Source organism: Nyctereutes procyonoides, unplaced genomic scaffold, assembly GCF_905146905.1.
Source record: "Nyctereutes procyonoides isolate TBG_1078 unplaced genomic scaffold, NYPRO_anot_genome, whole genome shotgun sequence".
Lineage (NCBI taxonomy): Eukaryota > Metazoa > Chordata > Mammalia > Carnivora > Canidae > Nyctereutes > Nyctereutes procyonoides.
In genome coordinates, this window is record NW_026575135.1 from 25,636,955 (window position 1) to 25,652,958 (window position 16,004).

Here is a 16,004-nt window from a genome sequence, read left to right on the forward strand (position 1 = left end):
AAGTATTTATTGAATATGTGCTGGTATATTTGTTCATCTCTAAATAAACATGGCAAGTAAATGTGAGCTCAGGAAATGTAACTGAAGAGTTGCTCTTCAGTGTTAGGCTTCATTTTTACTTTTATATTGAAGTATAGTGTTCAGAAGCATGCATAAATTATTCTGCTTTTAGTAACTTTTACTGTTCTTCTGCAGCTGGTAGCCAGGCCTTTCATTTTCACTGTAATATCAAATAAGTCCACTGACATTTAAATACTGTAGATACATCTAACACATGGAAATTCAGAATATTTTTCTAGCTTAGGAATTAAAGACATATAGCAGTAATTAAGGTATTTTATTTAGTCTTGACCTGATGGTTTTGTTTCTTATAATTTATCATGTTTAATTCTGGTAGAAGTATCTTTTTTTTTTTTTTTTTGTATCTTAAATAACTTTAAAGGGCATTGAAAGTATTCCAGGGATTTAAAGGATTTAGTGGATTTTTCTGGAAAGATGAAAATTTAACATTTAGTTTTCAATTAGTAATAATCGTGTCTCGGATAAACCTCATTGGCTACGATACTGGTACTGCACAAAGCTAAATTTAACATTTAGAATATGAAGTAGTGTAACTTTGCAAACAATATTTAGGAATAGCTGATAAATGACCCTTTTTAATTCTTTGATCTAGTAATATACACAATAAATGACTACATTTGGGAAAACTTTAGATTGTATTTATGTACATATGCAGAATATATACAAATGTACATATATGTCTAATATCTACATACATGTAAAGTTAAATGTGAACATGCTTGCAGTATGTCCTTTTTTAATCTCATAATGGTTGTGATAACTCTCTAATAGGTTTTGAACTGAATCTACTATTCTGCTCAAGAGCCTAGATTGTTTTACATGAACACTTTAACTAGCCATCACTCTTGAGCAGGAAATTATATTAAGTTAAATTAACAGAAGATTTAATATAAGAAGCCTGAGTTGACAATTCCTTTTTCTCTTAGAACCCGAGTGTTTAAAATGATCCTTTTCTTATGAATAGTAGGAGAGAAAGTTACCTTCCGACTTCTAACAATGGCTACAGTGCTGATGGTTGTGGCTGGGCCAATGTTTTCATCTGCAATGGGTTATTAAAAACATGTTTGAAAATAAAACAATAAAAGTGCATATTATATTTGAGAATTCTGTTCATAGAAAGATTAAACATATTTTAAAATCTTCTATTCTTCCTCTAAAGATGCTGCCTTCCTTTTACCTTGGCAACCCAGGTGAGAGATAAGACCCACTCTTTTTATCTTCGTGTTTGCATTTTGGTGATCTACTAGTGATCTGTTCCAACTGATACTGGAGACTTTTAGCTAGGTGTTTCTCTTTCTTTATTACTGTATTCCTTTTCCACACAGTGACCACCCAAATACTCACCCCTTGTGGGTTAAGGAAACATAATCAATCCTAGTCATTAAGGGATTGATGCTGTAAAGTAAGTTGAGATTGGATGAGTCTTAAATAAAGGCTTAGCATGATCAAACAAGTTCCAAGTTGTCAGGAAGCTTCAAAGAGTTTCTTCATCAAACTGGAGAATGGAGTGGGGGGGGGGAGGGAAAAGGATGTAAATCTGGGAGAAAAAACATCATCATTCAGCTCAGTAATGTGATGCATGAAGGGTATGTGTATTATAATAGACAAACCTGATTGTATGATCATTGAATATGACTGAATATGATCACAGAATATCATTTGAATGTCGTGTCTATATCATTTGAATGTCGTGTCTATATCGTACTAATACTGTTGTTTCTTTTACATTTCCAGTGTTTGTAGAACCCAAAGATGTTACAATCTTTGGAAAACAATTCTGTCCATTCTGTTTTCACTTGTACTGCTCACCTATTAGGCAAATGAAGACTTAACTGATAGAAATATAAAAGGCTTCTTTTCATTATTTATTTTCTTTTTTTTCTTCTAGATTTTCATACCTTTTTTTCTTCACTATTATTGTCTTGGCCAAAATATTGTTATGCCAAGACCTTGAGACTTATGTATGCAGACTTCTTTTTTTTAATTTTTATTTATTTATGATAGTCGCACAGAGAGAGAGCTAGAGAGAGAGGCAGAGACATAGGCAGAGGGAGAAGCAGGCTCCATGCACCAGGAGCCCGACGTGGGATTCGATCCTGGGTCTCCAGGATCGCGCCCTGGGCCAAAGGCAGGCGCCAAACCGCTGCGCCACCCAGGGATCCCTGTATGCAGACTTCTGATAGTACTTCATTGTACCAATTTTACCTAACTCGAGAAAGTAGGTATGGCAGAAAGTTTTAGGGAATTTTTTACATCCTCTGAATTTACCTGAATATCTAACTTCTGGATTATTTACTTTAAAAAGGCAAGACCATATCAGGTGATTTGTCTGTCTTGTGGACACAGGTAAATTAAGTACTGCTGATGAATATCATCTGATGGCAAGAAAAAGAAAAATCTTCAATAGAGGATCTTTTTGAAGGAGTCAAAGACAGGAAGATAAAAATATGTTTCAAACTTTATATTTAAAATAGTTCTTCACAAAAGAATTGTGCCTTAACCTCCACAGGGACAATAAAGGAGATTAGGGTAGCACTGCTTTGACATTGAATTAAGAACTATTGGACGGAGAGAAAACCAGAAGACCTAAAAGGCCTAAGGAAAAAAAAAAAAAAAACAAAAGTGTTCCATGAAGAATCTCAATATTATGTGTTTAATTTTAAACTAGAGATTTAAAATAGCAAGAATTAGAAAATAATTTAAGATGAAGAAAGGAGTGACTGTGATTAAAATGATTACAAGAGAAAACAAAGACCTTTAAATAGAAATAATTGAAAGAATGAGCAGTGTAAAACTAAAAAAAAAAAAAACCCACTAAAAACCATGGTGATACAGTGAAAGTGATTTTGCAGTATAGATACAAATATAATAAATAAGGTTATAGTATAGTGACTGACTTAAGCCTTTTCAAAGGGTTATCTTAGTTTTATTGCCCAAAGTGCTTTGTATAATGATGTTGATTGAGAGACTCTAATCAGTTACCCTAACACAGTTCTCCATACTCTATCCATTCCAAAGAAATGCTACTTTTTTTATCTTCACGTTTGCATTTTCTACTTGTGAATTTTCCACTTGTTTGCTTTTGATATATTAATTTTGCCTTTAAGATTATTGGAGCAAACACTACAATAAATCAGAAAAGTCTTCCTTTTTTATTCTGTTAGAACTTGTTTCTAGTCATATACTGTAACTGGAATCTGAGCTATTGCAGAATTAGCCAGAGAAGAAGAGTGATAATTTGGAAATGGTTGTCTGGTCAAGCTACAAGTTATCAGAGAAGCAATGACCTGAGTTACAGGAAAGCATTAGAGACAAATCATCCACCATCAGATTGGCATACTTACAAATATGTTTCCACTCTACAAAATTCTCTGTATTTTTTCCAACCATGGGAAATGCTGACAATTGTTAATATCCTATAAATGCCTCTAGGCAGATGTACCCTACTAATGTATCTCTCCCTTAGGTCTACTGCGAAACTTTTGACAAAATCTTCTGCCTCCTACTAGATCAAGTAATATCCAGTGTTCTACCTCCCAGCTCCGTCTGTTCTCTCATATAGCATCATCTGTAGATCTTTGCACAGATCCTTTCTCCTTGAGCTCATTTGTCCTTGGGAGGTTGGCTATTATTTCTCCTTTGTACTGAGCCCCATAGCTCAGGGCAGCTTGCAAATTCCCATTCTTATACTCTGTCAGAATTCTAGATCAGGGATCCCTGGGTGGCGCAGCGGTTTGGCGCCTGCCTTTGGCCCAGGGCGCGATCCTGGAGACCCGGGATCGAATCCCACATCGGGCTCCCGGTGCATGGAGCCTGCTTCTCCCTCTGCCTGTGTCTCTGCCTCTCTCTCTCTCTGTGTGACTATCATAAATAAATAAAAATTAAAAAAAAAAAAAGAATTCTAGATCAGAAATTAACCTTACCTCTTTGAGGATAATAGTCTAATCTTCTACAAAGCAGTTAGTAATTTTCAAGTAACTGGCAAACTGCATGGGATTTGGGAAATTGGAGAAAACTGTGAGGAATTATCCAGCCTCAGGAGCACTATAGCTAAGTGACAAAACTTTAAGTTTCTGAGAAGATAAATAGAAAAGCAGATAGATACACCTTCACTAAAGAGTGAGGCAGAACTCTCTAGGAGAAAGAGCTCAGGAAGGCTGGCACAGGACTAGAGTAGTAACTCCCACAGAGAAACAGATCAAAGCCCCATTTATTTGGGACTTGAAAGGCCAAAATAGAGTGCTTCCAGCAGAAACAATGGAATATTGGTTCTTGTTCCATAGGATGCGATATCTGGTTATGGTATCAGAAAAATGATTTTAGAAATTATAAAGTGACATGCTTTCAACATTTATAAACCAAGAATTGACTTTTTGCCAACCCTCTTAGAAAGAAAATTTTCTTTTTCCTTTGTCTTGGCCCAATCTGATAATTGGAAGTTTAAATTAGTTAAGCAGTAATTGCTCTATATTCTAAACTGGAAATGGGGAATTCTGTTATTCTGGGAAGCAATAATCTCTAATCCTCCACTGCATTAATGATTAGAGTGCTTAATAACCTGTTGGCATCTTGCATCATACCCACTCAATTTATATGCTCTGATCTGTGTCACAGAGTTGAAAAGATCAAAATTGCATTTTCGTGATGTACTGACTTCAATTCTACTTTAGATTTCTCTCTCTCAGACATTTCCCAAGAAGGAAAATGGAAACTGTATTTTCCCTGGCAGCAGAAGGCAGGCTCACAGCTCTAGTGGGCAACTGACCAGCCTCACTGTTCCGGAGCTCCAGCCAGCTGAGGGCAGCACACCTGAAACTCCTAAGACCTCCTGCCCCTCAGCCTTTTTTTTTTTTTTTTTTTTTTTTTATCAGGTTAGTAAGTAAGTTACTTCCAGCATTAAATCCCTTCCCTTGCTTTTCATTCCTAACTACAGGAGCTCTCTTAGGAAGGCACGTTTGAGAAACAAGGCTCTCCCAACTTTCCTTGAATCCTATCTCTACACTGTATTTTTAATTTTTAAACTAAATTTTCCAAAAATTAGAACCACCAATAATGAGATAGGTAGATGTCTATTGATGTATTAGTTAAATTCTAAATAAAAAATCACCATTGTATGTAAACTTCGAATTGTTATGTAATTATTAAGGTCATAAAAATAATTAGAGATTTTAAATGGCTACATAGTATATAACTACTAGCAACATTTTAGCTCTTAGTGTCAAAAAAGAGCATGCTTATTTGGTTTCATCTATGTGAAAATCACATCTGTGTGAAAAATGCTTTTCTCAATCTCTTTTCAGGCTTTAAATTTTCATTGTCAACTTTCTAAACAGTATTTCTTCCTACTGATAATTTTTTTCTGTTAATAACATTGAACAATTAGAACTTTGACAGACTTGTGAATTAGTTTTATGTCTTCGATAATTTTATTATAATTCTTTAGACCTTAATAATTACATAACAATTCCAAGTTTACATACAATTATGAAATTTTATTTTAGAATTTAATTAATAAAGCAAATGTTAAGAGCTTTTCAAATTATTTACTTGATTTATTCTATGGGTATAATTGATTCCTCTATGTAAAAAATAATGTAAAAGGCAAGAAATGGCATTTTGATAGGAATTTTGTTGAATCTATAGATTGCTTTGGGTAGTATGGACATTTTAATTAAATATTAATTCTTCTAGCCCAAGAGCATTTGGGCTATCTTTCCATTTGTGTCATCTTTAATTTCTTTCATCATTGCTTCATAGTTTTAAGAGTACAGGTCTTTTGACACCGTGGCTAAGTTTATTCTTAAGTATTTTTTGTATAATTGTAAATGGAATTGTTCTCTTAATTTCTCTTCTATTTCATTTTTAGCATATAGTAACAGATTTCTGTATATTAATTTTGTATCTAAAACTTTACTGAATTCATTTATTACTTTTAATAGTTTTTTTGGTGGAATTTTTAAGGTTTTCTATGTATAATATATTGCTGCAAATATTGACAAAGGTGAAAAGTACAGCATAGGGAATATAATCAATGGTACTCCAGTAAGGTTGTATGGTGACAAATGCTAGCTACACTTGTGGAGAGTATAGTGTAACATATAGAGTTGTCAAATCACTATGTTTCATACTGAAACCAACGTAACATTGTATCAACTATACTCAAATAAAGAAAGGCAAGAAATGGGGTAAAAGAGGATATATAAAGACATCAGAAGAGACACTGATGACTTAATGTAGTTATTGAGACTGTATTATATGATAATATGAATCTTTCATATTTTTGTCATGTCAAAATTGAAAGCCAACTCTCAGGTAAAATGAAACAGATTCCTCAAGAAAGAGAAGAATATTTCATTACTAATCATGAGTACAGTTTTATTAGATTAATCTTATAATAGGCATATTGTGTAATATTGAACAATTATTTCAACAATGGTTAATACAGTCTTCAAATTACTATTCTTGCACTGACCCTTGAGAGAGCTTGACACTACTTGATGTTTCAGAAGTTCAGTTGCTTCCTCTCAGTTAAGTATTCTTTATTAGCTATTGACTAATTCTTAGAACTCTTACCTTTGACCTGGATTTTTCAACCCCTATTTGTTGTCATTTGGGGATAAATAGTTCTTTGTTATGGAGGCTATCTTGTATACTGTAGGAGGTTTAGCAGCACTGGCCTCTACTCACGTGATATAGATGCACTTGAATGCCCCCTTCCCTGTCTTGACAAGTAAACTGTCTCCAGACATTGTCAAATGTCCCTAGGAGTAAAATTTACTTGTTGTTGAGAACCACTGCTTTAGACTGTTGTGTCATATCACAGACTCAAAAAGTCCAGTTAAATGGGTGCATTTAACAGGAAACTATATATTCTTTGCATATGCATAGCCAGCATGGTCTATGATAGTCCAATCATGCTAAGATCATTGGCTAATATTGAGTCTTCTCTTAGAAGACTATCTGATTTTTTAAAATTTTCTGTATTTTATTGTGTTTTACCCAATTAGAACTGGGGCAGGGGGAGGAAATCATTTGACAAAGAAACCATAATTAACAATAAATTTTAAGAAATGGGGCTTTCAAACTTCTTGGTTTTTCTAGACTACTATGATATTTTAAAGGTAAATATTAACCCAAATATATGAAGCTGATCAACATCCAAGTGTATTGCAATCATCAGTTGTCATCCTCATGATTGTGTGCATATGAATGAGCTTTTCTTTTGAATCACTTTTCAGGTCAGTCTTTGAATTCCTCTCCAAAAGTACATATTTTGTTGCCTACAAGAAAAAGGCTCAAAATTCAGTATTTCCCACTCTGTAATTGCTACTTAACTTTGAACAGATAATTCATTTAAAAATTTTATCCTTTGGGGGCACCCAAATGGCTCATTTGGTTGAACATCCGACTCTTGTTTTCAGCTCAGGGCATGATCTCGTGGGTTGTGATCTCCTGGTTGGTGAGATGTAGCTCTGGGTGAGGTTTCACTTAACAGGGAGCCTGCTTGGGGTTTCTTTCCCTTTGCTCCCCTCCCCTTCTCTCTCTCTCTCTCTCTCTCTCTCTCTCTCTCTCTCTCTCTCTCATTTTCTCTTTCTTTTTTAACAAATAAGTAAATCTTAAAAAAAATTATCATTTAGTCTCCAGATATGAAATAAGGTTTCAGTATTTGTTTCTAACCTGAGAAAAATATTCTGAGGATTCAGAAAATAACTCAGAAATGCTTTGCAATGCTCAAGTGTATGAGACCAGACTGTAAGAGTGGGTTACATCTAACAAGACATCAAATATTCAATTTTGAGAAAATCATGACCAAGGCAAAGTTGCTTATGACGTGTAATTACTTTAGAGAGGCATCAAGCCCTTACCCTTTTAGGAAAGTATTCAGTGTATAGAGTTTTTTCTCTTACATTTTTCTCCATATATTCTTGACACCTTGTAGTAGTACCTGCAAGTTATTTCCAATTAGTTCACTTGTCTGTGTATGTTTTATTGAATTTAATTTCCACTATATCATCTCATATTTGTATCACAATTGGTGATATTTTGTATAAGAAAATCATGGCACTGTTCTAGTTTCTAACACTGCCATTCCACACATCCTTGAGTCACTGCAATTTGTTCTCTGGTTGTTACCCAGCAAACTTACATTGAGCCAATACTCTGGAGTAAGATCTTTGCAGTGAATATATTGACTGATAACCAATTGAAATCAACAAACCTTTCATCAGATGGAAAAATCCATATATTTACATGTTTCAAATGCAGTAGCATGTATTTTAAATTTTACTGTGGAAAAGGTTGGACAAGGTACAGTTTATGTTGAAGGGACCTTGAGAACTGTAACTTTCCTGCACTAGAATATGCTTTATGTTCCATGAGAAATAATCAAGAAAATATTCATGGTGCTATTTATAAGACACTGATAGCATTTAGTATAAGGTAAGAAATTTTTGCATGTATTCAAATCTTGCCTATTAATATTTCCTACAGAAACTTTTAACATTTAAATTGCCCTAGTGTTACTCAAACCATTGTAATTTAAATGCTGTTACAATTTTCTTTAGTTTCATAAATAAAAATCTATCTACTATAAAAGTAAATATGAGCAGTTGTTATTGTGTATATTATTAAATATTTAGCTAGTGTTAATTTGGTAAAATTGATATTCTCTAATACCTGTCTTTTGTGATACCCTCTTTCTGGAGTTTGATCACTACAATAGGTTTTCTTCTCCACTTAGGAACTCCCAGCATCCTCTGAACACCTTTCCTTTTTCTAAACAACTCCTTGTACCCTTTCCTTCACTCACACACTTCTGCTGTTATACTATGTCACAAGGAATTGCTAATTTTGACATAATACATAAAACAGAGACAAGAGAGAGACAGGGCATAGATATAAGGAGTTAGGATTCAGGGAAGATCAGAGACACCTGAAATTAAGGTGAACAGATAATTTATTATCCAAAGTGGTTACTTTAGAAACTGAAAAAGGATGATATTATTACATTAGTATAACAGGCATACAACCCATTGTCAAACACCCTATTCATTGCCATTGACTATGAGAGTTTAATGCAAGATACCTTTGGTTGTGTGCTTGGGATTTGATGCAGTTTTCAATTTTCATAGTAGTCTGCAGATTTAAAATTTGTTTTGTCATATTGTTTTCTGTTAATCCTCTATTTGGCCTAATATTAAATATTTGCTATAGGTGTGGAAATGGATTTCCCATATGATATGTCTTCCCTATTGCTGATTCAATAGTCATGCTAATTATAATGGAATACCCAGACCTACACTCACACAAACACATACCCTGTACATAATTATAGAATCATGTGTCAAATAAGGTAAATTATATTATTTAGCTTAACTTTAATCTTTTTTTTTCTTACTAACACAGTTGATACCCCAATGTGGAAATTATTCAATAAGAACAGATTAGATTTAAAGCACAAATTTACTCACTAACCCATCTATTTAGGGGAGTTGCAATGTTCCCAAGAATAGTGAATTGGTTTTGAAAGTGACTGACATTCCATTTAAAGTTAGACAAACCCAGAAACTAGTGATTTGAGCAAAAATGTATTGCATGTATTGCATATATATATATATATATATATATAATTTTTTATTTTTTTTTGAAAATCACACTCAGGTGGTGTGCAGGATTTCTTTGTATGGCCTATACTATGTGTATTTTTCATCTGTATTCTTCTCTCATCCCTAAAATGCCTTATCCCCCAAATACATTCTTTTGGATTATTTTGATTCGATTGTTATTGTAACCTTCCCTGCAGTTTCACGCTCTTCAAATTCACCCTTGACCCTTTAGCCATAGTCATCTAGATAAAATACAAATGTAATCATGCCACCCTCAAGTTAGTAATTCAAAAGCTCCTCACTATCTGTGGGGAGAGCATATCCAAACTACCTAGTGTAACATGCCAAGGATCCTGTGTATCGTGCCCCATCTCTGACATCTTTCATTTTCTTTATCCCTTCCGTGCCTTTACTCGTGCCATTCTCTCTTAAATTCCTCTTTTCCCTTCAACTGGACAGCATTTGCTAATTTTGTAAATTTCAAGTTGACTTCTCTACATATTTTCTGATCTGTTTCAGTCAACTAAATTTAATTACCAGTCCCTCATTTTTAGAAATTCAACTGTATTGTGTACATAGTTCTATGATATATTACTTAGACTATTTTATTTCATGCAGGCATCTGAAAATCAGTGAGTATATTTTCATTCTTAACTTCCAAGACAAAACAAAGCATGTGATAGAAAGAATTAAAATATTCTGTTTCAAGCATAAATAAATGAGTTACTGTAGCCTATCCTTTCTAAAATTGATTATATTATTTTAGGTTTTCAGATTATAAGACCCTTATTGATATGGCGGCTAAATTAATTAACTATTTAGATTTTACAGTCCCTTCTACTCCCAGTGCACTATGGCCCAGCCTACATAGGCCAGTTAAGGAAGTGAAATTCTAAGTTGATCCTGTCTAGATCTTTTGAGTAAGTCAGCACTATATACTACACAGGAGAACATTAACTACCTTTTACTGTAAACCTGTATATCACTTTTTTTTCATGTACCAGATGACTGATGAAACTAAAAGAAGTAGACCCTTAAGAGTAAATCCATCAAAAGCAGAGAGATGCATTGCTCTTTTCTACCTGATGATTTGAGTCATCTATCAAAATGTCCCGGGCCATGCTATAGGGTTTTACTATAAAACCTTGAATATTATAGAATGTTATGTATCATATTTTAAAAGAGGTTTTGGGATAAAGAAATGTTTTTTTTTTTTCATTTCTCTTGGAGAGTTGTTTCAGTTAGCTTTAAAATACAAGATGAATGAAAATGTTGAAGCCAATATTTCTAGGTGTTTGCAAAGAATATATCTAAAACTGCTAATAAGAAAGATGTTATTTTAAGTATTTCCTTTTCTATTTAGTATTGAAATTAAATTTATACAAATGATGGATCAGATCATAGTTTTATGTGCATTCTTTTTCTCTCTACATTGCATATCTAATTATCTTCTCCCATTTTTCTACCTCTCACTGTCTCTTATTTTCTTTCTATTTAAAAAAATTGTGTTTTTTCCTTTTCTATATTGTCTATATACCTCTTTATTCATCTTAGTTTTTATTGAATATTATACTTTTTCCTTATAAAAGTAGATTTCAAGAAATCTGTTGATTATCTTACATATACATTTTTTAGTAAAGATTTATTTATTTCTAGAGAGAGAAAGAGTGCAATCAGGGGGATAGGGGCATAGGGAGTGGAAGAGAGAGAATCTCAAGCAGACTGCCTGCTAAGTGTGGAACCTGACATGGGACTCCGTCTCAAGACCATGAGATCATGGCCTGAGCTGAAATCAGGAGCTGGATACTCAACTGACTGAGCCACCCAGCTGCCCCAATTATTTTATAAATAAATTGAAGGAGCATTTTGTTTTTAAGCCATTTATACTTAATGCAATTACTAATGTACATAAGTTTATTTTTTTAAAGATTTTATTTATTTATTCATGAGAGACACACACAGAGAGGGAGAGAGAGAGAGGCAGAGGCACAGGCAGAGAGAGAAGCAGGCTCCATGCAGGGAGCTTGAAGCGGGACTCAATCCCTGGACTCCAGGATCAGGCCCTGAGCTGAAGGTGGCGCTAAACTGCTGAGCCACTCGGGCTGCCCTAATTACTTGTTTAACCAAATTATAAACATTTATTGAGCATAACTACATTAAGTCACTGTGTTAGAGGTATGAAAAACCAATCTTAAAATATGACAACATTTCTATCCTTAAGGAGTTTATAGGCTATAATAAAGTGGATTATGTCATCGAATTCTCACTCAAAATGTATCCATCTATTCATTCTACACATATTTAATAAATGTCTATCTGCCAGATACATTCTGTTACTACACACAGCAATTTAAACGGAGATGTACATCTCTGAATTCATTGAATTTATATTCCAGTGTATACACACAAACAGTAACAAATAATACAGTATACCAAATGGAAAAAACACATGATGGAGAATAATAAAGCAAAGAAGGAGAATAAGCAGTGCCATCTTATCTACTTTAGAGAGAGAGACAGAATCTAAAGCAGACTTCACATCTACCATGGAGCCTGATGTGGAGCTCGATGTCACAAACCTGAGATCATGACCTGAGCTGAAATCCAGAGTCAGACACTTAACTGACTGAGCACCCTGATGCCTTAGCAGTGCCATCTTAGTATGAATGCCATTTTGGATCAGATGGCCAAGAAAAGCATCACTGATATTTCAGCACACATCTGAAGATGATGAGAATAAGTCACACAGATATGAAGTAAAAACAGCTTTCATCACAAAGATAGAGTACAAACTAAAACAGACTGTTTCCTTATGGCAGAGAACAATATATAATAATGTAATATTCAAAACCGAGATATTTAATAATATTATTGTAGTATTAAAAAGTCATTTGTTCTATTATCTGGTGGTCTCTGGTGATTTCAAATGGAATGAATGCAAAATAATTGTAAATACATTTTTCCTAAGTTGCAAATTCACTGATCTCTGAGAGAAGTAACTCCCAGAAAGGAAATTAATATGGAAGAAAGTTGTACCCAAAAATGCACTATTGTCATACGTTGTACCACAATGCGCTTACACTTTTTCCAGAAAATAATTTAACTCTCAACATAGTGCTGTGTATCACAGCAATCCTATCCAGAAATTCTGTCTTTAGTTATTTGTTAACTATGTAAAGATTAAAAAGTCAATAAAGATTTAAAAATAACCTACGATATACTATACTAAAAGCAAAGAAAAGCTTAAATGGCCACTACTGTGAACATTTTCTAAGATTATTTGATTTTTCTTCTCAAGTTAATACATTTTAGGATTCATATATAGGTAGAGAATTTCCTATTAAAACTACCAACAACAAGAAGTAGAACAGTAAACGCCTGACCCAGGGCTCAACCCCCAGCAGGATTCACTCATTGTTTGTTGAATGAAGAAATGAATGAATAATGAATGGAGGTAAAAAATTTATACACTAAGAGATTTATTTTTTTAAGATTTATTTTATTTAGTCATGAGAGACAGAGAGAGAGAGAGAGGCAGAGGGAGAAGCAGGCTCCACACAGGAAGCCCAATACGGGACTCAATCCCAGGACCCCAGGACCACACCCTGGGCCAAAGGCAGGCACCAAACCGTTGAGCCAGCCAGGGATCCCCTACACTGATAGATTTAATGACAAATGCAAATCATGATTAATCCTTGCAATTCATTTCTCTATGGTGATATTTTTTCTTAATGATCCTCCCCCTCTATAATATATTTGTGTATTAATACACTCTCATAGTACACAGCACACTTCTAATTTGTAGATTTTTCACACTAACCTTGTAATCAATCTTGTTGATAGACTAGGACTTGCTTTTAAAATATGAGTGATATCAAAAGTACAAAGCCAAGCTGAAATCTGGCTAGGGAAAAAAAGGAAATATTTCTCAGAAGGAAAAGGAAAAATAAAAACAGTAGGATATGAAAATAAATTCAAAGGTAAATTATTAGTTTTAGTTTCAGGGAAGAAGATAATGGAATGGCACTATGATTTGTTCTAATTACCTTCTTTCAAAAAATAACCCATACTATGAATTGATTTCATATATATACATGAGGAATTTATTCTCAAAGGAAAGTAAGACACCAGGTCAGCTCTTCTCTGCTAAGATTCCACAGTCAAGCATTCTAACATACAATTTTTTTATTTTATAAATTCTGTGGCAATTAAAAATTAGGCACTACTCAGAACTAGCTTATTCAGGTATTCCAGAAGGCCTCTGATATCAAAGTCATGGTACTGAGCTTCTGTTGTCACTTTAGCTCTGCTGTCTTCAATATTCCCACCTATAAAATGTCTCTTGCCAACGTGCTCTGTTGATCATAAAGATAATGGGGAAAAGTTGTAGTTCTATTTCAAACTAAAGAAAAGCAAAAAAATTCAATTTAGAGCATAAGTCTCATTTCTGATGATTTATACGTACCTTTCTATTAGAAAGGGTAGAGAATGGTCACTGTTACACAAATTTTTAAAAGTCATTAAACTATCATTTTAAAATACCTCTCCATGAGCATGATGCTTTAATTTTTATTTAAATACTGTAAAACATAGCAGTAAATTCACTGGCTTAGTAAACTTAAAATAGAGTATTCCTTTGTATCTTTTCTAATGTTAAGCAACCTAAAAAAAAAAAAAAAAAAAAACAACTGTCCTGTTAATCAAAGTCTAGAATACCAATGCAATGTTAATCTCCTTTTTCTTTATTTCTCCATGTGTTGCAGTTAAGGAATTCCATATATATCTTAGTGAGGTTTTTTTTATTATTTAGATAAAATCTAAACAGGGGATAAATCATCTTTCCCACACCCACTCTCCAAATTGTTTATTTTTAAAAAGCACATAAGAAATATATATATGGGGAAAAACATATAAGAAAAGTAATTCTCCCATGTGTTCCAGGCTTCATTCTCACTGAACAGACACTGCCAGTATTATAAAATTATTATTAAAAGTTCTACACATTGTTCACAAACATACATGTCTATATACATGTGTATGCATATGCATTAATGAAAAATTATCTCATATACTGTTATTTAACTGGCTTTTGTCCACTAAAGCATAACTTGTATTTCTTTTTTAAATAATGCTTTCAGTTCTGCCTCATTCTTTTTGACAGCTTAAGACTATTCCATTTTTGGTTGCTATAATTTATGTAATTTTTCTTTTAACAACTAATGCTAATAGACACTTAGGTTGTTTTCAGGTAGATTTCTATTATGCAGTTTAAATTGTATCATGTGCATACATTTTTGCTTTTATGTCCTAGTATACGTAGGATACATTTATAGCTATAGAGTTAATCTGATGATTTACTGTTTTTGTTTTATTACGTGTAACATGCTATAGTGAAAAATGAAAGAGACTTGTAAGATCTGAGATGAGGTTCTCATTCCTCAAAATAGATAGTTAATGTAAGGATTGTGCTAACACCTTTATATCCTCTGTGGCATATTCAGTCTTACCTCAGGTTAGCCATCTATTAAAATGAAAAGATTGGCTATGTGATCTCTAAATGTCATCTGGAAAATCCCCTTGCTTAAACAATCTTTATTCAATGTTAAATAAATACACAATCCCACTATTTTTTTTTAATTTTGATTTCACCCCTCACAAAAACAAAATACAAACCAAATGGTATCCCCTCCTTCCATTCTTGATTACAAGTTCCAAGAGGGTCAACTGCAATGATTATTCTCTGTATTGCTATTAGCATGTAGCTCTTCCCTGTTAAGATTTTTGGTCAAGCCTTCTGAAACAGATTTTTTTTTTAATTTTCCTGTATTCTGTGGCAACTGGAAATTAGGCACTACTCAGGACTAGCTCATTTAGTTATACTATAAGGCTCTTGATTATTCCTTCAGATTTTTATACTATTATCACAGAAATTACAAGATACATTATCAACTACTTAAAGTCTATCATAAATTATTTTATTAATTTCAAACATTTCAATGTTAAGTGCCATGCTACAGTATGTAGCTCAGTGGTTGGTGGGCCCATTCATTCTTTCCTGAGTTAAAAACCACAGTACTTTCTCAAAGAGACTCTAACATAAAAGATGGAAAATAACATTCTATAGGAACAAGGAGTATTCACTCTATGTCTTTTTAACTCCTATGCTTCACATACTATCCAACTAGTACAGAAGAGTCAGCCTGAAAAATATGTATGGATTTATAATGTCCTCTTTCAAGATTCAGGAAAATAGCATTAGATTTAATTAGCAATGGGACAATATATTATGTCATAACTTTACATATTTATCATGTTTTC

At 33.4% G+C, this 16,004-nt stretch overlaps 1 pseudogene; it reads right to left on the bottom strand.

Annotated features, from left to right (window-relative positions):
- Positions 1 to 433: 433 nt before the first annotated feature.
- Positions 434 to 582, bottom strand: LOC129495333 (U4 spliceosomal RNA; annotated as a pseudogene).
- Between the last annotated feature and the right edge of the window lie 15,422 nt (positions 583 to 16,004).